Here is a 14,363-nt window from a genome sequence, read left to right on the forward strand (position 1 = left end):
ACCCATAGAAATTAAAGTAACATCAGCCGAGTCGTCAATAAAAGTGAAGCAACTCATTATCCTCCACACTCACAGAGACTAGCAGGACATGAAACAGCTCAGAAGAAGAAGGGTAAATGGCAGAAAAAAATAAATAGTTCAGAGGATGAGTAGAAAAAAAAAAAAAAAAATCAATATTACAAGTTGAGAGAGGAGTAGAGCTTGGCAAAGAAAGTCTAGAGAGTAGCCAGCCTGATACTTTACCTACAAGTTATGTTTATAGTTCCCTTACCTACAAGGAGGTGAGGACAGGAAAGCTGCATCATGCAGATGTTAGGACTGAAGTCTCAAAAGATAACAAACAGATGTCAGCGTCAAAAATCTAAAAGAAAAGCAATGTGAAAGGTGTTGGTGGAGCAACTTCTTATTAGTGAAGATAGCTTAACACAATCTTGGAGAAAAAAAAAAGCATGAGGGAGGAAGGTCAGCAGAAAAATAAGAGGTGGTTTGCAAAGGATGCTAAGGTAAAATTAAAACATTTTACTCAGTTATGCTTTTTCTGAAACATACCTTCTTTTTTTATTCACACTTTTCGCCCCACCACCCTGAACAGGGACAGGAAGCATATATACTAAAAATATAATAGAATTCTTTCAATATTAAGATGATTTTAGTCAAATATTCAATATAAGCAGCATTAAAGACACTGCAACAGATTAAAAATGGAGAAGAGACTGATTATTTAAATTCAGTTTTCACACTAACAGCGATATTAGTTTCCTTGCATTTAAAATTCATGATAATAGGAGTTTTCTGGGACCTTGTAACTAGACTTCCAATATTATACCTGTGCTAAGGTTTGTATTTTTTGTGTTGCAATTACCATAGTTACTAATTGTGAAGTATATGCAGTTTAGGTCGACAAGGTATAATGAGCAGCAAGCCTTACACTTTAATTTTGTGTCCCCAAGGCCCATATGTGTTCCATGTTCCAACTACTGAATATTCCAACTCAGACACTTCAGTGAAACCATAAGCATGGCAGGTCTCCACAAATAAAAGTGTCAACAGATTGAAGCAGGTGGTAATCATAGACAGAATTTACACTTGAATATAAATAGCTCAAATATTTAAAGTAAAAAAAGCTTACAAATAACCTAGTTTACTTGTTTAATGTCAAAGAAGAAAGAAGTAATTGCACAAAAATGCAGATTGGCAGAACACATGCAGAACAGTTTTAACACCTACAATGATTTAATGCCATAAGTGGAGCTGACATTACATCCAGAAGTTATTTCCACCAATTGCATGGGGTATACGTTTCTGCAGATTAGATCTAGACTTGTTTTTTCCATAACCTTCACATTCTGACTGAAAACCTATAGGAAGTCCTACCCAACATGTCTCACTTTCCAGTCAATCTACACTCTGCCTGCCAAATGTTTCATAATGTGGCAGCTAATTGCACTAATTCTTGCTCTGAAAGACATAAAGGATATTTATGACTTTATTCCCTCTGTCAGCATGTATGGTTGGCCACATTAGACTATCTATAATTTTGTAGCTGTACAGGACAATACAAATGGTTTATTCTGAAACACTTGAGGCCACGGGTCACTCAGCAGGAAATGGTACAGCAATCCCAATGAGAGAAAATGTCATTTGCCTGGCTCTCCTCTCTACCCAACTACCAAAAAGGTGATTTTTCATAATCCTAGAAGGTAACTCTCCAAGGACAGCATTAGCGATACACTTTACCAAAAAATGAGCTCCAGACTTACTGGTTTCTCTCCTGGAGCTGGCGAGATCAGAATGACTGTAAGAAGCTGGAGTTAATGTTCGTAGAGCAGATATACTTCTATTTGTGGCAGCTGTGTTGGCTTGACAAGCAACTGTCAGGGAAACCCAACGCTCATCATTTTCAAGGCTTTGCAGACAGGTCATTGCCACAAGCATTTAGTTTAGCACTGAGTGTACTTTAAAAACCAGACAGAGGGGCATGTTCAGAAGTAGCTGGAACAACCCACAAAACAGAGAGGAATGCTTAAAAACTGAAACAGCTCATCAATAAGGGAGCCTACTGGATTCTTTTGTGGAGATACCAAAAATCAGTGGGCACACATTCAGGCAATTTGGGAACAGAGATTAAGAATCTATCCCTTGACCTCCACACTAACTCGACAAGGACTGCACTGACTGTTGCTCTTCTGCCATCAGGCCCCATTCACTATCACATGGGGCTCCTAAGCATGCGCATGCACATAAGAATATTTTATTTTATTCCTTTATTAAGGCCTTTTAGCATCAGCCTTTTACAGATTTATAAGTATCACCACATGACTAATTCAGATACTGTCAAGTATCCATCAGCTGCGTATACTAATTTACTAATTTTAGCACACAGATATTAAGGAACTTTGGGTTTGGATGCAGAACTGCTTTGTTCCATCACTGAGTATGCCCCATGGTGAAGCCTGTTCTCACAGGAGTGAACAGCATAGCACCTACCACACTGCACACTGTTAGATTCTTCTCCCTGGCTGCACTTTTGCTAAAGCAAGGGCCCGTTTACTTATATCACCTGCAAAGGTTATATGCTGGTACATCTGGTGATAAGTCCACAGAGCAGGTAAACAGACACAAACAGAGATCTATAGAAACAGCAGCAGGGTTTAAGAGCACAGCTCCCCAAAACAAAGCCTATAATTGATTTCTAATATGATTGGTACTAATTTTGCTGAATATATCTGTTTAATAACCTACTTGGCTCGCCATACATAAAAGTGAAAAATAACAATGCTTTTCTTACTGCATAGGAATTGTTAACATACACATTTTGCACAGCAGCATTGGCTTATAGTTCACATTAAACTGGAGTAGCTACATTCCACTAAAACAAAGGTTTACAATTTGTAAGACAGATATAAACATTTTAACATCCTCTAGTGCCAAAATGAAGGATAGCATAAAGAACTAAATCCTTCCAGTTTCACTGGAAAATCCTTCATTATCAGATCACTCTAGGCTGTTCCTTCTCACCACCTTGACTTGCATGACACAGGCACTCCCACCTTTCTTTTTTAGCATTCAGCTATGCATCCATTCACCATCATCCCCAACACCTCTAGGTTCATCCAAGCACTTACTGCTTACAAGTGCAGCTGGCCTCTGCTCGGATGCCAACTTGCATTGTAGTGGTAAGGGCAGATGAGTTACTTCTCTTTCCTGAGAGAGGAGATTCCTTTCTCTGATGTCAAACATTATTACAAAGTCAGCCTTAGCTTTTCAGAATCAAGGCTAACAACCAAGTAGCCTCCACAGCCAGCACTTAGCTTGGCTAAGAAAAGAGGAGTAGTTCTCATTAAACACCTCTCCATCCCTCATGCCTTCTCTCCACAGATCGTTTCTTACTTCAGGCTAGCCCTGTACAGTCAGTGCCTAAAAGGATGAAGGTGGTCAACCAGTTCAGAATCTGTCACGCTGGCCCACAATATACTATACAAACACCTAACTTTCAAAATGCTGCGCTTATTATTGGACATACAGATACGACAGAAAGCCTCATTGTGAAGTGCAATCTAATGGTACGATTTAAGGCAGCTAAATAGAGAGTACTCACTTGAACAGAGCAGGTCCGAACACAATGGCTAGGTTTTCCAGAGTCATGAAATTCACTGCGCTGTATGTTGCTATCTTTAACAGGAAAGCAGACAGGAACTGAAGAAGATTTTGATGGGCTTTGGGCAGCCTGCTGAGCAACTGTCTCAGGTTCTCTATGCATTCCGTTGTGTGGATTTCGTGCTCTGGGGAGGGGAAAAAAAAAAAAGTTATGACTGATATTCCTAATAATAACACAATTCCATCATAAACATTATTATAGATCTGAGAAAGAAGAAAGGTTTTAAAATATATTAGAGCAAAGAATAAATATGTCCTACAGAAATAATTTGTACACTGAATTTTGACAAGTGTCCGCATATTAATATTTAAATACCGTGGATTTTCCAGATATTGAATTTTATATACACTGTTTCTGCTATTATTCTTATGACAGAATCATCTAGAACTTGCTGCTTTTTAATGGAATTGCAGGCAACAGTCACATACCTGAATTCTTAAAGCTGCCTTTAAAGATGACACAAGATTGTCAGCCTTGACTCTCCCCAGAGATCTTACACATGCTGTATGATTCTCATTAAGAGGAATAAGAAATTGTACCCTTTTGGCCCCACATCATCTTTATTTCCTGACTAATTTGTAGCTCTCAGTCTCAAAACATTTTTGCTCTATAAATATGCAACTATAGTTACACAGAGATGCTTAAAAATCTAAATTTGGGATACTTAGTATTTTCTCGGCTCTCATTCTTCAAAGAAGAGTTACAAGGCAGAAAAAGGGTTCACAAACAACTCAATTGAATCACCAGTTCAGAATTAGCAAGATAAAGTCTCCTGGTCATTAGAACTGAGGTGACAGTACTGCTCAATTACGGACAGCTGATGCTCAAGTTCTCCATAGATCACCAGGACACACCTGTGTAGCTTTGACATTGTGAATAGCAAATGTTGCCCTAAAGGATTTTAGCCCTAAAAAACACATTTCATAACGGCCAAGACCTACGGTGCTCAACCTGTTAATGAGAGATGTGGAAAAGGGGATGGGGGAGTGGGGGCAGGAGGAAAGAACAGCAAGACTGTTCAAGGTAGTCAAAACAAAGTACCTGCAAAAAAACTGTAGATCTTTCAGCATAGACTTTCATAGCTCATGAAAGGGACTTTTTTTTTTTTTTTTTTTTTTTGGTAAGCACATACATAACAGCACTTAGCAGATGAAGTTTGAACAAAAGCAACCTGCAATCTAACCCACAAACCCCACCTATTTGTATGCAAACACCTGAATTAGTTACTGGTCAGAATTGTCTGAACACATTAGCTCAACCATTACAGACATGAATCAGGCACTAGACAGTGTGTTGCTGTAGGCGTTCATCTTGGCTTTGCATCTTGAATGCTTCATGCTGCTCCACACACTGCTGTCCAAGAGAACTATAAGAAAACTAGCAAAAAGTGTTAAATGGGAACCAGGATGTACAAAAAGCCTCCTGTACACGGGAAGGTTAAATAGAGAAAGAGGCTTCAGCTTAGAAAAGTGAGAAGTGAGGCAGTGGCTATATAAAGGCACAAGCAGCATTATGATGGTGATTAGATTAAAAATATAAACTTTAACTAAGTAATGAGTAAGGTATCCAATTTAAAAAGAAAGCATGCCGATGACGTTCTTTCTCAAAGAATACAGGATTGGATTGCAGAATGCCTTGCCACAGGATGTTGGGGAGTCCAAAAGCCTTCATGAATTCAAAAAAATACTGTAGACAAGATAGACTAGTCCATTAAAAGCAATTAAACATCAGTCTTGGGTTAAGAAAACTTAAATCCTTGCTTATAGGAAAGTGCAATGAACGCATACATAATCTACTAATGTTAGAGAAAGGCAGAAGCTTGGAAGATGCTCGTTCTGTACCTTGGAAAGCTTTTAGCAAGCCAGAACAGATATTATCTGGAAAAACAGCCACTGGCAGTTCTTTCAGAAAGAGTTTCAGGAGACTGGCCACAGAATCAACATCTCCATCATTAATAAGGTCTACTTTTTCTCCTTGATTGTATTTCTGCTTCAATTCCTTGATTTTATTTACTGAGCCACTGACTCGAAATATACCGACATGCTCCAGACCTGTTTAAGAAGAAATACCAAACAGTAAGCAATGGTTGTATTACTATACCCATGTGATAAGAACTAGATCTCAAAAAGAGCGAGCTCCTCTAAGAAAGTATAATAATTGTAAAAACAGACTTTTCAGCAGTTAGAGCTGAAAAGTACAGTTTAAAGAAAGAATAACAGTTTTCAAGAGACCAAACGCAGAAAACACCAACTTACCAAACTCTTCTAGGTACTCTACCATCTGTGTCACAACAAAAGGAACTCCACATTCTGTTGCATCCTGTACAAGGGTTTCCAGAGGAACACCAAATGTGCTGCTTTCTCTGCTGAACTGTAGATCTGGTGAGACTTTATTTATTGTGTGTCTGACTTGAACAGAAGATAATGATTTCTGGGGAAAAAAAAACAAGCAAGTGATAAGCAGAAACTGGTCTTCACTATTTTAAGGTCCAAGGGTCTACATCTCAGGTAAAAATTATTGTCCTGTACAGATTTAACTTCTACTGCATGTTCTTTAAGTACCAATATAACTCCTGTAGAGCTGAGAGAGGACCTGTGACGGGCTAAATCCTAATAAAACTCATTCACAGCCACAGAGAAAATGGGCCCCAGGTGAAGGCAGGCGCCATGTTTGGGGCAGGGAGGGATCCCTGATCTCCCGCCTTAAAAACAGCCCCAACAGTCAGAAAAAGGCTGACCAAGCGCAGGGGCACAGCCTTCCAGCCCCACGAAATTTGTGAATTGGGTAGAAAATTGCAAAGATTAAAAATTGAAAGGTTCATGGAGGAGCCAGAAGAGCAATTTAAGCGGCAGCGACAGCACGAGCCTGGTAAAGGGTTCACCGCTGCTCGCCCGGTTATTCCAAATTTCTTGCCCCGAAAAATGATGCAAAAATGTATGTACAAAATCACAAATGACCTGCACTTGAGAGCTCCTTTTTCATCTTTTTGGGATGGAGAGGCTGCCCAGGACATGCACAGAGGACACTGCTGGGGCTGAGGGGGTCTCAGTGTGGGGAGCGGGGGCTGCCCAGGTCGGGGGGGCCGGTTCCTGCCAGTTCCAGAAGGTTCTGCAGTTACCCCTCAGTGCAGCCACCTGTGGTGCCTCGGGGGGGCATCTTTAAGAAAGCGGGAAATGCTGCCTGGCCATGAGGAGCCCTTGCTCCCTTATCCCCTTTCCCTCCTCTTCTACCCCCTGCTTTGCCCTGTAAACAGGCAACACAACATGCTGTGCTCCATTTTGTCCTCTTTTTCCAGACGGGCAGCTACACTTGTGGTCATGAAGGACTGGACCCATTTCTACTACATAACGAGACCAGAAGCCCACACCTGAATCACCCAGATTTACCAGTTCAGCATCAGGAATATTTAAACAGTATCTGCATTTCATTTTAAAGGGGGATTTTAATTTTTTGTACCATCATCCAAACACATTCTAAAACCAGCTGCTTCTTAAATGCTTTTATTACTACGTTTTCGGAAGAAAAAAGGAAAGACTTTCCTATAGATTTGTAGCTGAACTGCCACAGAAAAGCTTTTTTCAGCTCATAAATTCCACTCTTTCGGTAAAGCCGCAAGCCGGAGCCTGAGGAGGCCGTGTCCAGCCGCGCTGCCACAGTGAACACACACAAACATGCTCAGACGCCCAGACCTCGCTTTGCTCTTTCAGCACATAAGCAAGCTTAGACCATGATGTTAATGTTAAAGCGTTGATAATTACCTAAAAGTAACCAATATTCGCATGTACCAAATATATTTTGCATCATTTTTATATAAAAGCCACGAGGTGTTAAAAAAAGCCTCTAAAGTCTCTGTGATATATTACTGTAAATACCTCTTCTTTCCCCCTTCAGATGCAGCAGTTGGGCTGGGGGATGAAGCACAGCTTTCTCAGAAAGAAGAAAGGACGGGAGAAAGGACTCGAGAAGCCAGATTTAACTTCACTTACACAAATTGAAAGGGAGGCGCTCGCTCCCATATTTCAGCTGTGCTGCTCAGAAGACACCATCACCTTTCTTCCCCTCACAAATCCACGCAGACCGACCAAACCTAACTGCAGCTATTGGGCTGCTCCTGCACAATTAATTTATCGTAGCATAATCGCTAGGCATCATCTTAATCAGTAGTTTCACTCCGGATTTTGTTGAAGGTAGAAATTAACTGCTGGTAGGAGCAGATTACTTGTAACCAACAGCTGCCTGCAGAGTCACATTGCACAAACTGAGGGATTGTTACCATCAGGAGATGTTTCCATGGCACCTAACGCGCACACAATGGCACGGCTTGCTGGAACACAACGGTCATGTGCTTGATATTTACTTTTCAGGGGTTTTTTCAATGCAGGTTTGCAGGCACTCATATTACCTGCTGGTCATTCTGCCTGCCAGCAACAGTAAGCAAAATATTTTGAGATGGTCTGCAGTGTATACAAGTTATAGGTACACATTTATATAACACCTGCACAATCATTTTGGTAAACATACAACCAAGATTCCATCCAGCCTCTGAAATACAGAATATGTAGATGCTGTTAAGCCCAATATCCTCCATTAAAATTCTTTCAGATGCAAAGCCTCTCCCAGGAAATAAGCCACAAAGAAGCAAGTAATGTTGCAGTTAAGTCTGGGAGATTCTTAATATAAATTTGGTAGGTACATACAAAGCAAAACCAAAATGCACAAGGTAAAAAAAAAATACAGGCATTGAGTCAGTACTCCCCTTGGTGGAGTACTAGAAAAGCAGGAGTTACCCTGTAAACACACCAGACTGCTGGTTCAGCACAGATAGCAGAGGCAATTCCCTCTTCCTCAGCAGAAGGAATACTGCTTAAAAATTGTGCAGAATTTTAGCCCACTTACCTCTCCAGAAGATCCCATGATGAGGTCTGGAAATGTTCCGGTTCAAGGCTTTGCTGCCCATCTGGTGTGAGAGGAGACCTTTTGTGACAGAGGACTGGAACAGGCAGCCTAGAGAGGTTGTGGAGTCTCCCTCTTTGTGCACATTCCTGTGCGACCTGCTCTGAGTGAACCTGCTTTAGCAGGTGGGTTGGACTAGATGTTCTCCAGAGGTCCCATCTAACCCCTAACATTCTGTGATCCTGTGACCTCACAGAGGTGATGACTTTGCTTTCTCAGTAGGGCACGCCAGCCCCCACCACCCAGGTGCAGCCAGGACACAGCCAAATCCACAGTGAGTGGGGGGCATATCTAGACAAAAGCTCTTCACTGCTGCCTCCACTTGCTCCAGACCTGGGCTTTCCAGCCCTCAGAAAATTATGCATTTTCCCTGCTGCGCACCAGAACTGGCTGGCTGACTTAGCTGGCCCAACTGGCATTTAATCCCTTTGTCCATGGCACATGGGCCATTCCCACAGCATGGCTGGCTCTCTCGAAGCCCATTTTGGCCAGTGGCATGCAAAGCTCAGCCTTTTCCATGACACCATCAATCCCCATAGCCCCCTCTCACCTGCTCAGCCCATGGGCTGAACTGGGGGTAGATACCACCTTGCCCAGCAGCTCAGCCTCCCCCAAGACAGAGAAGAGCTCCCCTACCCCATGGCTGCCTGGCAGTGCCAGCCCTGCACCCCTCCCCACCAGCCCGGGCAGGGGCAGTTTGGTCTCATCTCTGCAGATGAGCTCCACCTGGGCCCATCACCACAGCTGTAGCTGCTTGTGGAGCCCTGCCCTGACCCCTCCAGCACCACCACCCTACGGCATCACCCACTTCATAGCTGAGCCTCCTCAAAGCTGTTGGGACTACACATGGTGTGAAAGCTAACAGTGCTGCCCCCCCCCCCTCAACACTACTTCACATAAAAATGACTGCTAAAAAAGAGAAGAATATGCGTTGGTCCTCCTGCACCCCATGGTGTGATGGCCGTGTCACAGAAATATGGTGTCCAGTGCTCATATTTGAGAGGATACAGGGGGCATTTTTGTGCATGACATCCCCTCCTTGCTGCATTCAAATCCTCTGCCCCACCACTGCCCTCCAACCACCATAAACGGTGCTTTCCCATCCTCCATGCCCTCACAGACTTTACCCTTGTGTTTGCAAAGCAGCTGGAGCAGGAGCAGCTCCCCCACCTTCCCTGGGTCCCTTTGGGACAGACAAAAGTACAAGCCACTCAGAGCCACCAGCGACCCAGCTCACCATGCTCATGGGCAGGCAGCGATTTACCCTCTGCAGAGAAATATCTCACAAAAAGGCCTGTGCAAACCAAACCAAAACACCACAAAAATTATAAAATAAAAAAATCGACAGCTCTCTAAACATTTTGCTCCCCACCCCACAGTACATTTCCACCCTGCATCTTACTAGATGTCATAGGAATCATCCCACTGACATGTCACTCTCCCCTGCTGCAGCCAAACAAGTGAACTCTAGGCAAATATGTTTAAAAGCAACAAATTCCCTGCCTGAGCAGCAAGCACAAGTGTTTCCTACTAGATAATCATAGCACAAACAAAGCAGCAGCAACTGCAATCAGCTGCTTGGTCTTTACTGCTCCTCTAATTGAAATTATTGAAGAATTTGTTTTCAAGACCTGCCTGTTGGGTCCAAAAGCAAAATTCAGCGAGGCTTGCAGAAAGTGAAGCCATCTCATTTTCCCAGAAAGCCTGCAACAGCTAGAGGGCACACGAGGCTTGCCGGAGAGTGGGACCTGCAGACATCCAGACACAGCAAGGAGACCCAAGCCCTGGGCGGGATTTTCTTTTTGTACCAAGTAACGGGGTTCTGAGGGATGATTCCTCCTCGCATTGATGTTGTACAAAGAGCAGAAGGCTGCAGGCAGCACAAATTAAACATGTAACTGCTCATACTGAGTAGCTGCAATTCACACCCTTCCTTCACAGGCTCTGGATCAAAGTCAGTCCCTGCAGGACTTCAGATACATGAACAGGATGTGCAGTGCTTTGAGCAGCCACCATGAATTCGAGGGCCACATCTAAATTAAAACCAAAACTTTCGGTCTCCCAGCACCCTGCCGCCCAAAGGAAGGCTTGTGAGGGAAGGCAGAGCCTGGCCTGGGCGGTGTGAGGGGCTGGGGAGCGCTGGGGCTGCTTTTGTACTCCCTTCCCTGGGGGCACAGCCTCCAGCTACTGAAAGGGCTGCTTTGGAGGGTTGCTGGTGTCTCAGGAAAATTGACAAAGAATAAACACGAAAGGAAAACAGAAAAGTTTGGTTTTCTTCCTCAGAAAACATGTTTTTTTTTACAGAAGCATTAGGAACATCAGGAACTCTGCAAGAGAGGGCAGAGGTCAATCCACTGTCAGCAGCAGTAAAAAACAGCAGCAAGAAAAATTATTGACCGAGGCTTTACAGTTCACTTCAGAGTTTTCCTTCAAAACTGCAAGCAGCCTGTTCTGCTAACTTAATGATCTGTGTCTCGGCTTCAGGAGCCTATGAGCATCCAGCCAAACAGGAAAGCAAACCCTCGGTGGTGGGCAAGAGCGCAGCAGCCAGAGCGTGCTCCCCGCGGTGGGGATGTGGCATGGGCAGCCGTGCCACGCTGCTTCCCCTGCCAGGCTCAGGTCCAGCTGGAGAGGCTGCGGTGGCTCTGGGTTAGAAGTAAACACTGGGGAAAGCAGCCCCACTGATCCCAGCGGAACAGTAGTTGGCAAACTGCAGGCTTTGAGCATCAGGTGCTCAGGATCAGAGTAGATCGTGGGGTTCATAAATAAACATATAAAGCTTGACCTGAAGCAAAGAAATTCAATCCAGTTGCAGCTGCTAGCCGGCTCCCCATGACATGATTCTCATTATCCAGCAACCACTTCAAAAGCAACTTTTCAGGGATATGTGGGCATACAATGCTGATTAAAAAATCAATACTATATGTTATTCATTTAAAGCATTGTCCACCCATAAGTGCTGTGTTTCAGTCATACTGCTTGCCTTCTAGTATCTAATGTTATCCCAAAACAGAGTTCATGATACCTTGATTTTAATTGGGTCATATTTGGAATGTTTAGTTCTTTTTTTTTTTCTGTTTTTTCAAGTTGATAACTGTAGAAAAGAAAAACCGTTTCAGTGTGTCAGAAGGTCAGAGAACACCACAAATACAAATTAATCAGCTCATGAAAACATCACTGCTTGTCTCATCTGTAATAAACATTCCAGACCCTTTGTGACTGCTCTGCTGGAGTTGCTTAATTGTGCTGTTGCTACAAGAAGATTATGTATGCACTGACTTGTTGTATCCAGAACACTGGACATCACAAATTCATATAATCAACCTCTAGGTCATTTCAGCTGCTTTAAAAGCCTTTTCTTCCAACATACCAAAATAAATGCCAGCCCAGTGGAGGAGAAGGCCAAGGGTCAGCATCCCCCAGGACCTCACAGCTAATGGTGTTGCTTTTTGCAGCTTCTCAACAGGCAAATCAGCATTCCCCAGCTGCGAGACCCATGATGTAGTATGTGTCTCCTGCCCATCCCAGCGCTGGGGCCTGGGGACACCGTGGGGTAAAAGGGGCCAGACCGGCCCCGTGGGAGCTGAGGGAGGAGGAGAAGGCACTGTGAGATCAGAGAGCTTAAGAAGATGATGTTGTACCAGGGATATAGGACTCCAGTGCACTGTCAAGAACTGTTTCGAAAACCATGGTTTGTTTTGGGTGGGGTGCTCAGACGAAAGTCACTGGCATAAACAGGAACACTATTGCTCTGACTTTGAAATTGATATGACTTTTTAAAATCAGGATAAAACACTAAAACAAGTCCACAAACCTATCTCCAGAGTGATGCTGGGGATAACATCGGGACACGCCCGGGACCCCGCCGGCATGACCCTTGGTTCAAGGAAAGACCCCCAGGTGTGATGCCAGGATCAACACCAGGACCTCCCCAGGACCCCGGTGTCATGCCCGGACCCCCCCAGCGTGATGCCGCGGTCAGTGCTGGGACCCCCCCAGGCACCACCCTGGGGTCTTGCCCGCAACCACCCTAGGACCCAGCGGCATGACCCCATGGTCAAACAAAGACCTTCCTGGCATGATGCTGGGGTCAATCTCAGGATCCCCCCTGGAATCCCAGGCAAGATCCCAGTGTCAAGCCCAGACCCCCTGCCATTCTGCTGGGGTCAACACCAGGAACCCCCACCGTGATGCTGGGAACCCCCGGGACATTGGCATCATGACCTCAGGATCATGCCCAGACCCCCCCGGCATGATGCCTGGCATGACCCTGGGTCCTGGCAGTGACCCCAGAATCACGCCGGGGAGTCTGGGCATTGACCCCGGCATCTACCACCCTGTCAATGCCGATGACCTGCTTTTCAAGCAAATGAGGCACTGATAATTGTGCCGTACCTCTCCTGCTACTCCCCAAAAACCTCTCTAACCTTTGGGCTGATTTGAGTGAAGTGTGCCAGGATAGAAGGAATAGTTCTCAGATAATACTCAGGTTGCAGTATCTCTGGAAACCTCCTCCTGGAAAGGAACCCTGCAAAACTATAGAAGTAAAAAGCAAAAAATGAAACACAAAATCTTAGGTCTCATTTATCAATTGAAGTCAAAATTAGTACAGTCACAGTGCTCAACTAACTGGCTAGGAGTCAACACATACTGCCTGCAGTGGCAATATATCGGGTGTTTCAGTAAGATGGACCCAGTTTCGAATTCTGTGTGATTTCAAATCATGTCCATCTTTTTGAAATACTCTCTAAAATTCTTCAACAGCCACGGCTCTTTCCTCACTGATGGGTAGGGTTACAGCAGGAAACTATCGCAGATCACTAGTCGTATTTCCACACATATCAAGCTGCCTAATACTAGACTCCACTTCCATTGCAAAAGTGTTACATATTGCTCAGTCATTAATTCCAGCTGATTTTTTTCAAACAGACTGACAACTAATTTAACTCCAGTTTAATATTTAAAGTACTCAGAATGTATTGTCATCAGGAAGTGAGAGACTTTAAAAGATACCAATCTGAAGGCACACATACCCAGATTATATCCAGTATGCCACTGCGATGTCTACTAACTAATAAAGATACTAACTGCATCTTTGTTTTTGTCAAGTTTTAATACAAACATAAGCGAATCCCAGAAAGCCAGCAAAAACCACCTGAAGCCAAGCTAGATTTTCCTGCATTGGGCCAGAAGGAGGAACATTACTTGCACTTATTTCTGCCCCACTTAGAGCTTACATCGCTCCTGCTTAATGAGGTGTGCAAATACAGTAACTTTATGCATAGCACTTTGACAAAAAATATTGCTCATTACATGCCTGTTTGGGTTTTTTTTGTCTTAAGGATTATTTTTAGCCAGAGTCCCAGCAGATGCTTGAGGCACATAGCACTGCTGAGAACTATCTAGGCATTTGCAGGCAACCATACAGGATGGAACTTGGGACTGAGAACTTTTACCTCACCCAAGGCTTCCCAACATGCTCCACTAAACTTTAAACCTACAGCAAGAAGCCAAAAAGCACGGCACGTGGGTAGGAGGCTTCTGTGACTGCAACACAAGAGCAACCAGACACATCTTTGGCATGGGATCAGCTCCTGCAGCAAAAGCCATTGCCCAGGGCACCCGGGGCAGCGCAGAGCCAGCCCAGCCGTCCCACCTTCGCTGCGGCACCCGCCTGGCTCAGGAACAATTCCAACCTCACAGTGTTTCCCCCTGTCAGGCCAGCCTTGAGCCCTGGGTTGGACAAAAGCAA

This window comes from Caloenas nicobarica, chromosome 7, assembly GCF_036013445.1.
Source record: "Caloenas nicobarica isolate bCalNic1 chromosome 7, bCalNic1.hap1, whole genome shotgun sequence".
Classification (NCBI taxonomy): domain Eukaryota; kingdom Metazoa; phylum Chordata; class Aves; order Columbiformes; family Columbidae; genus Caloenas; species Caloenas nicobarica.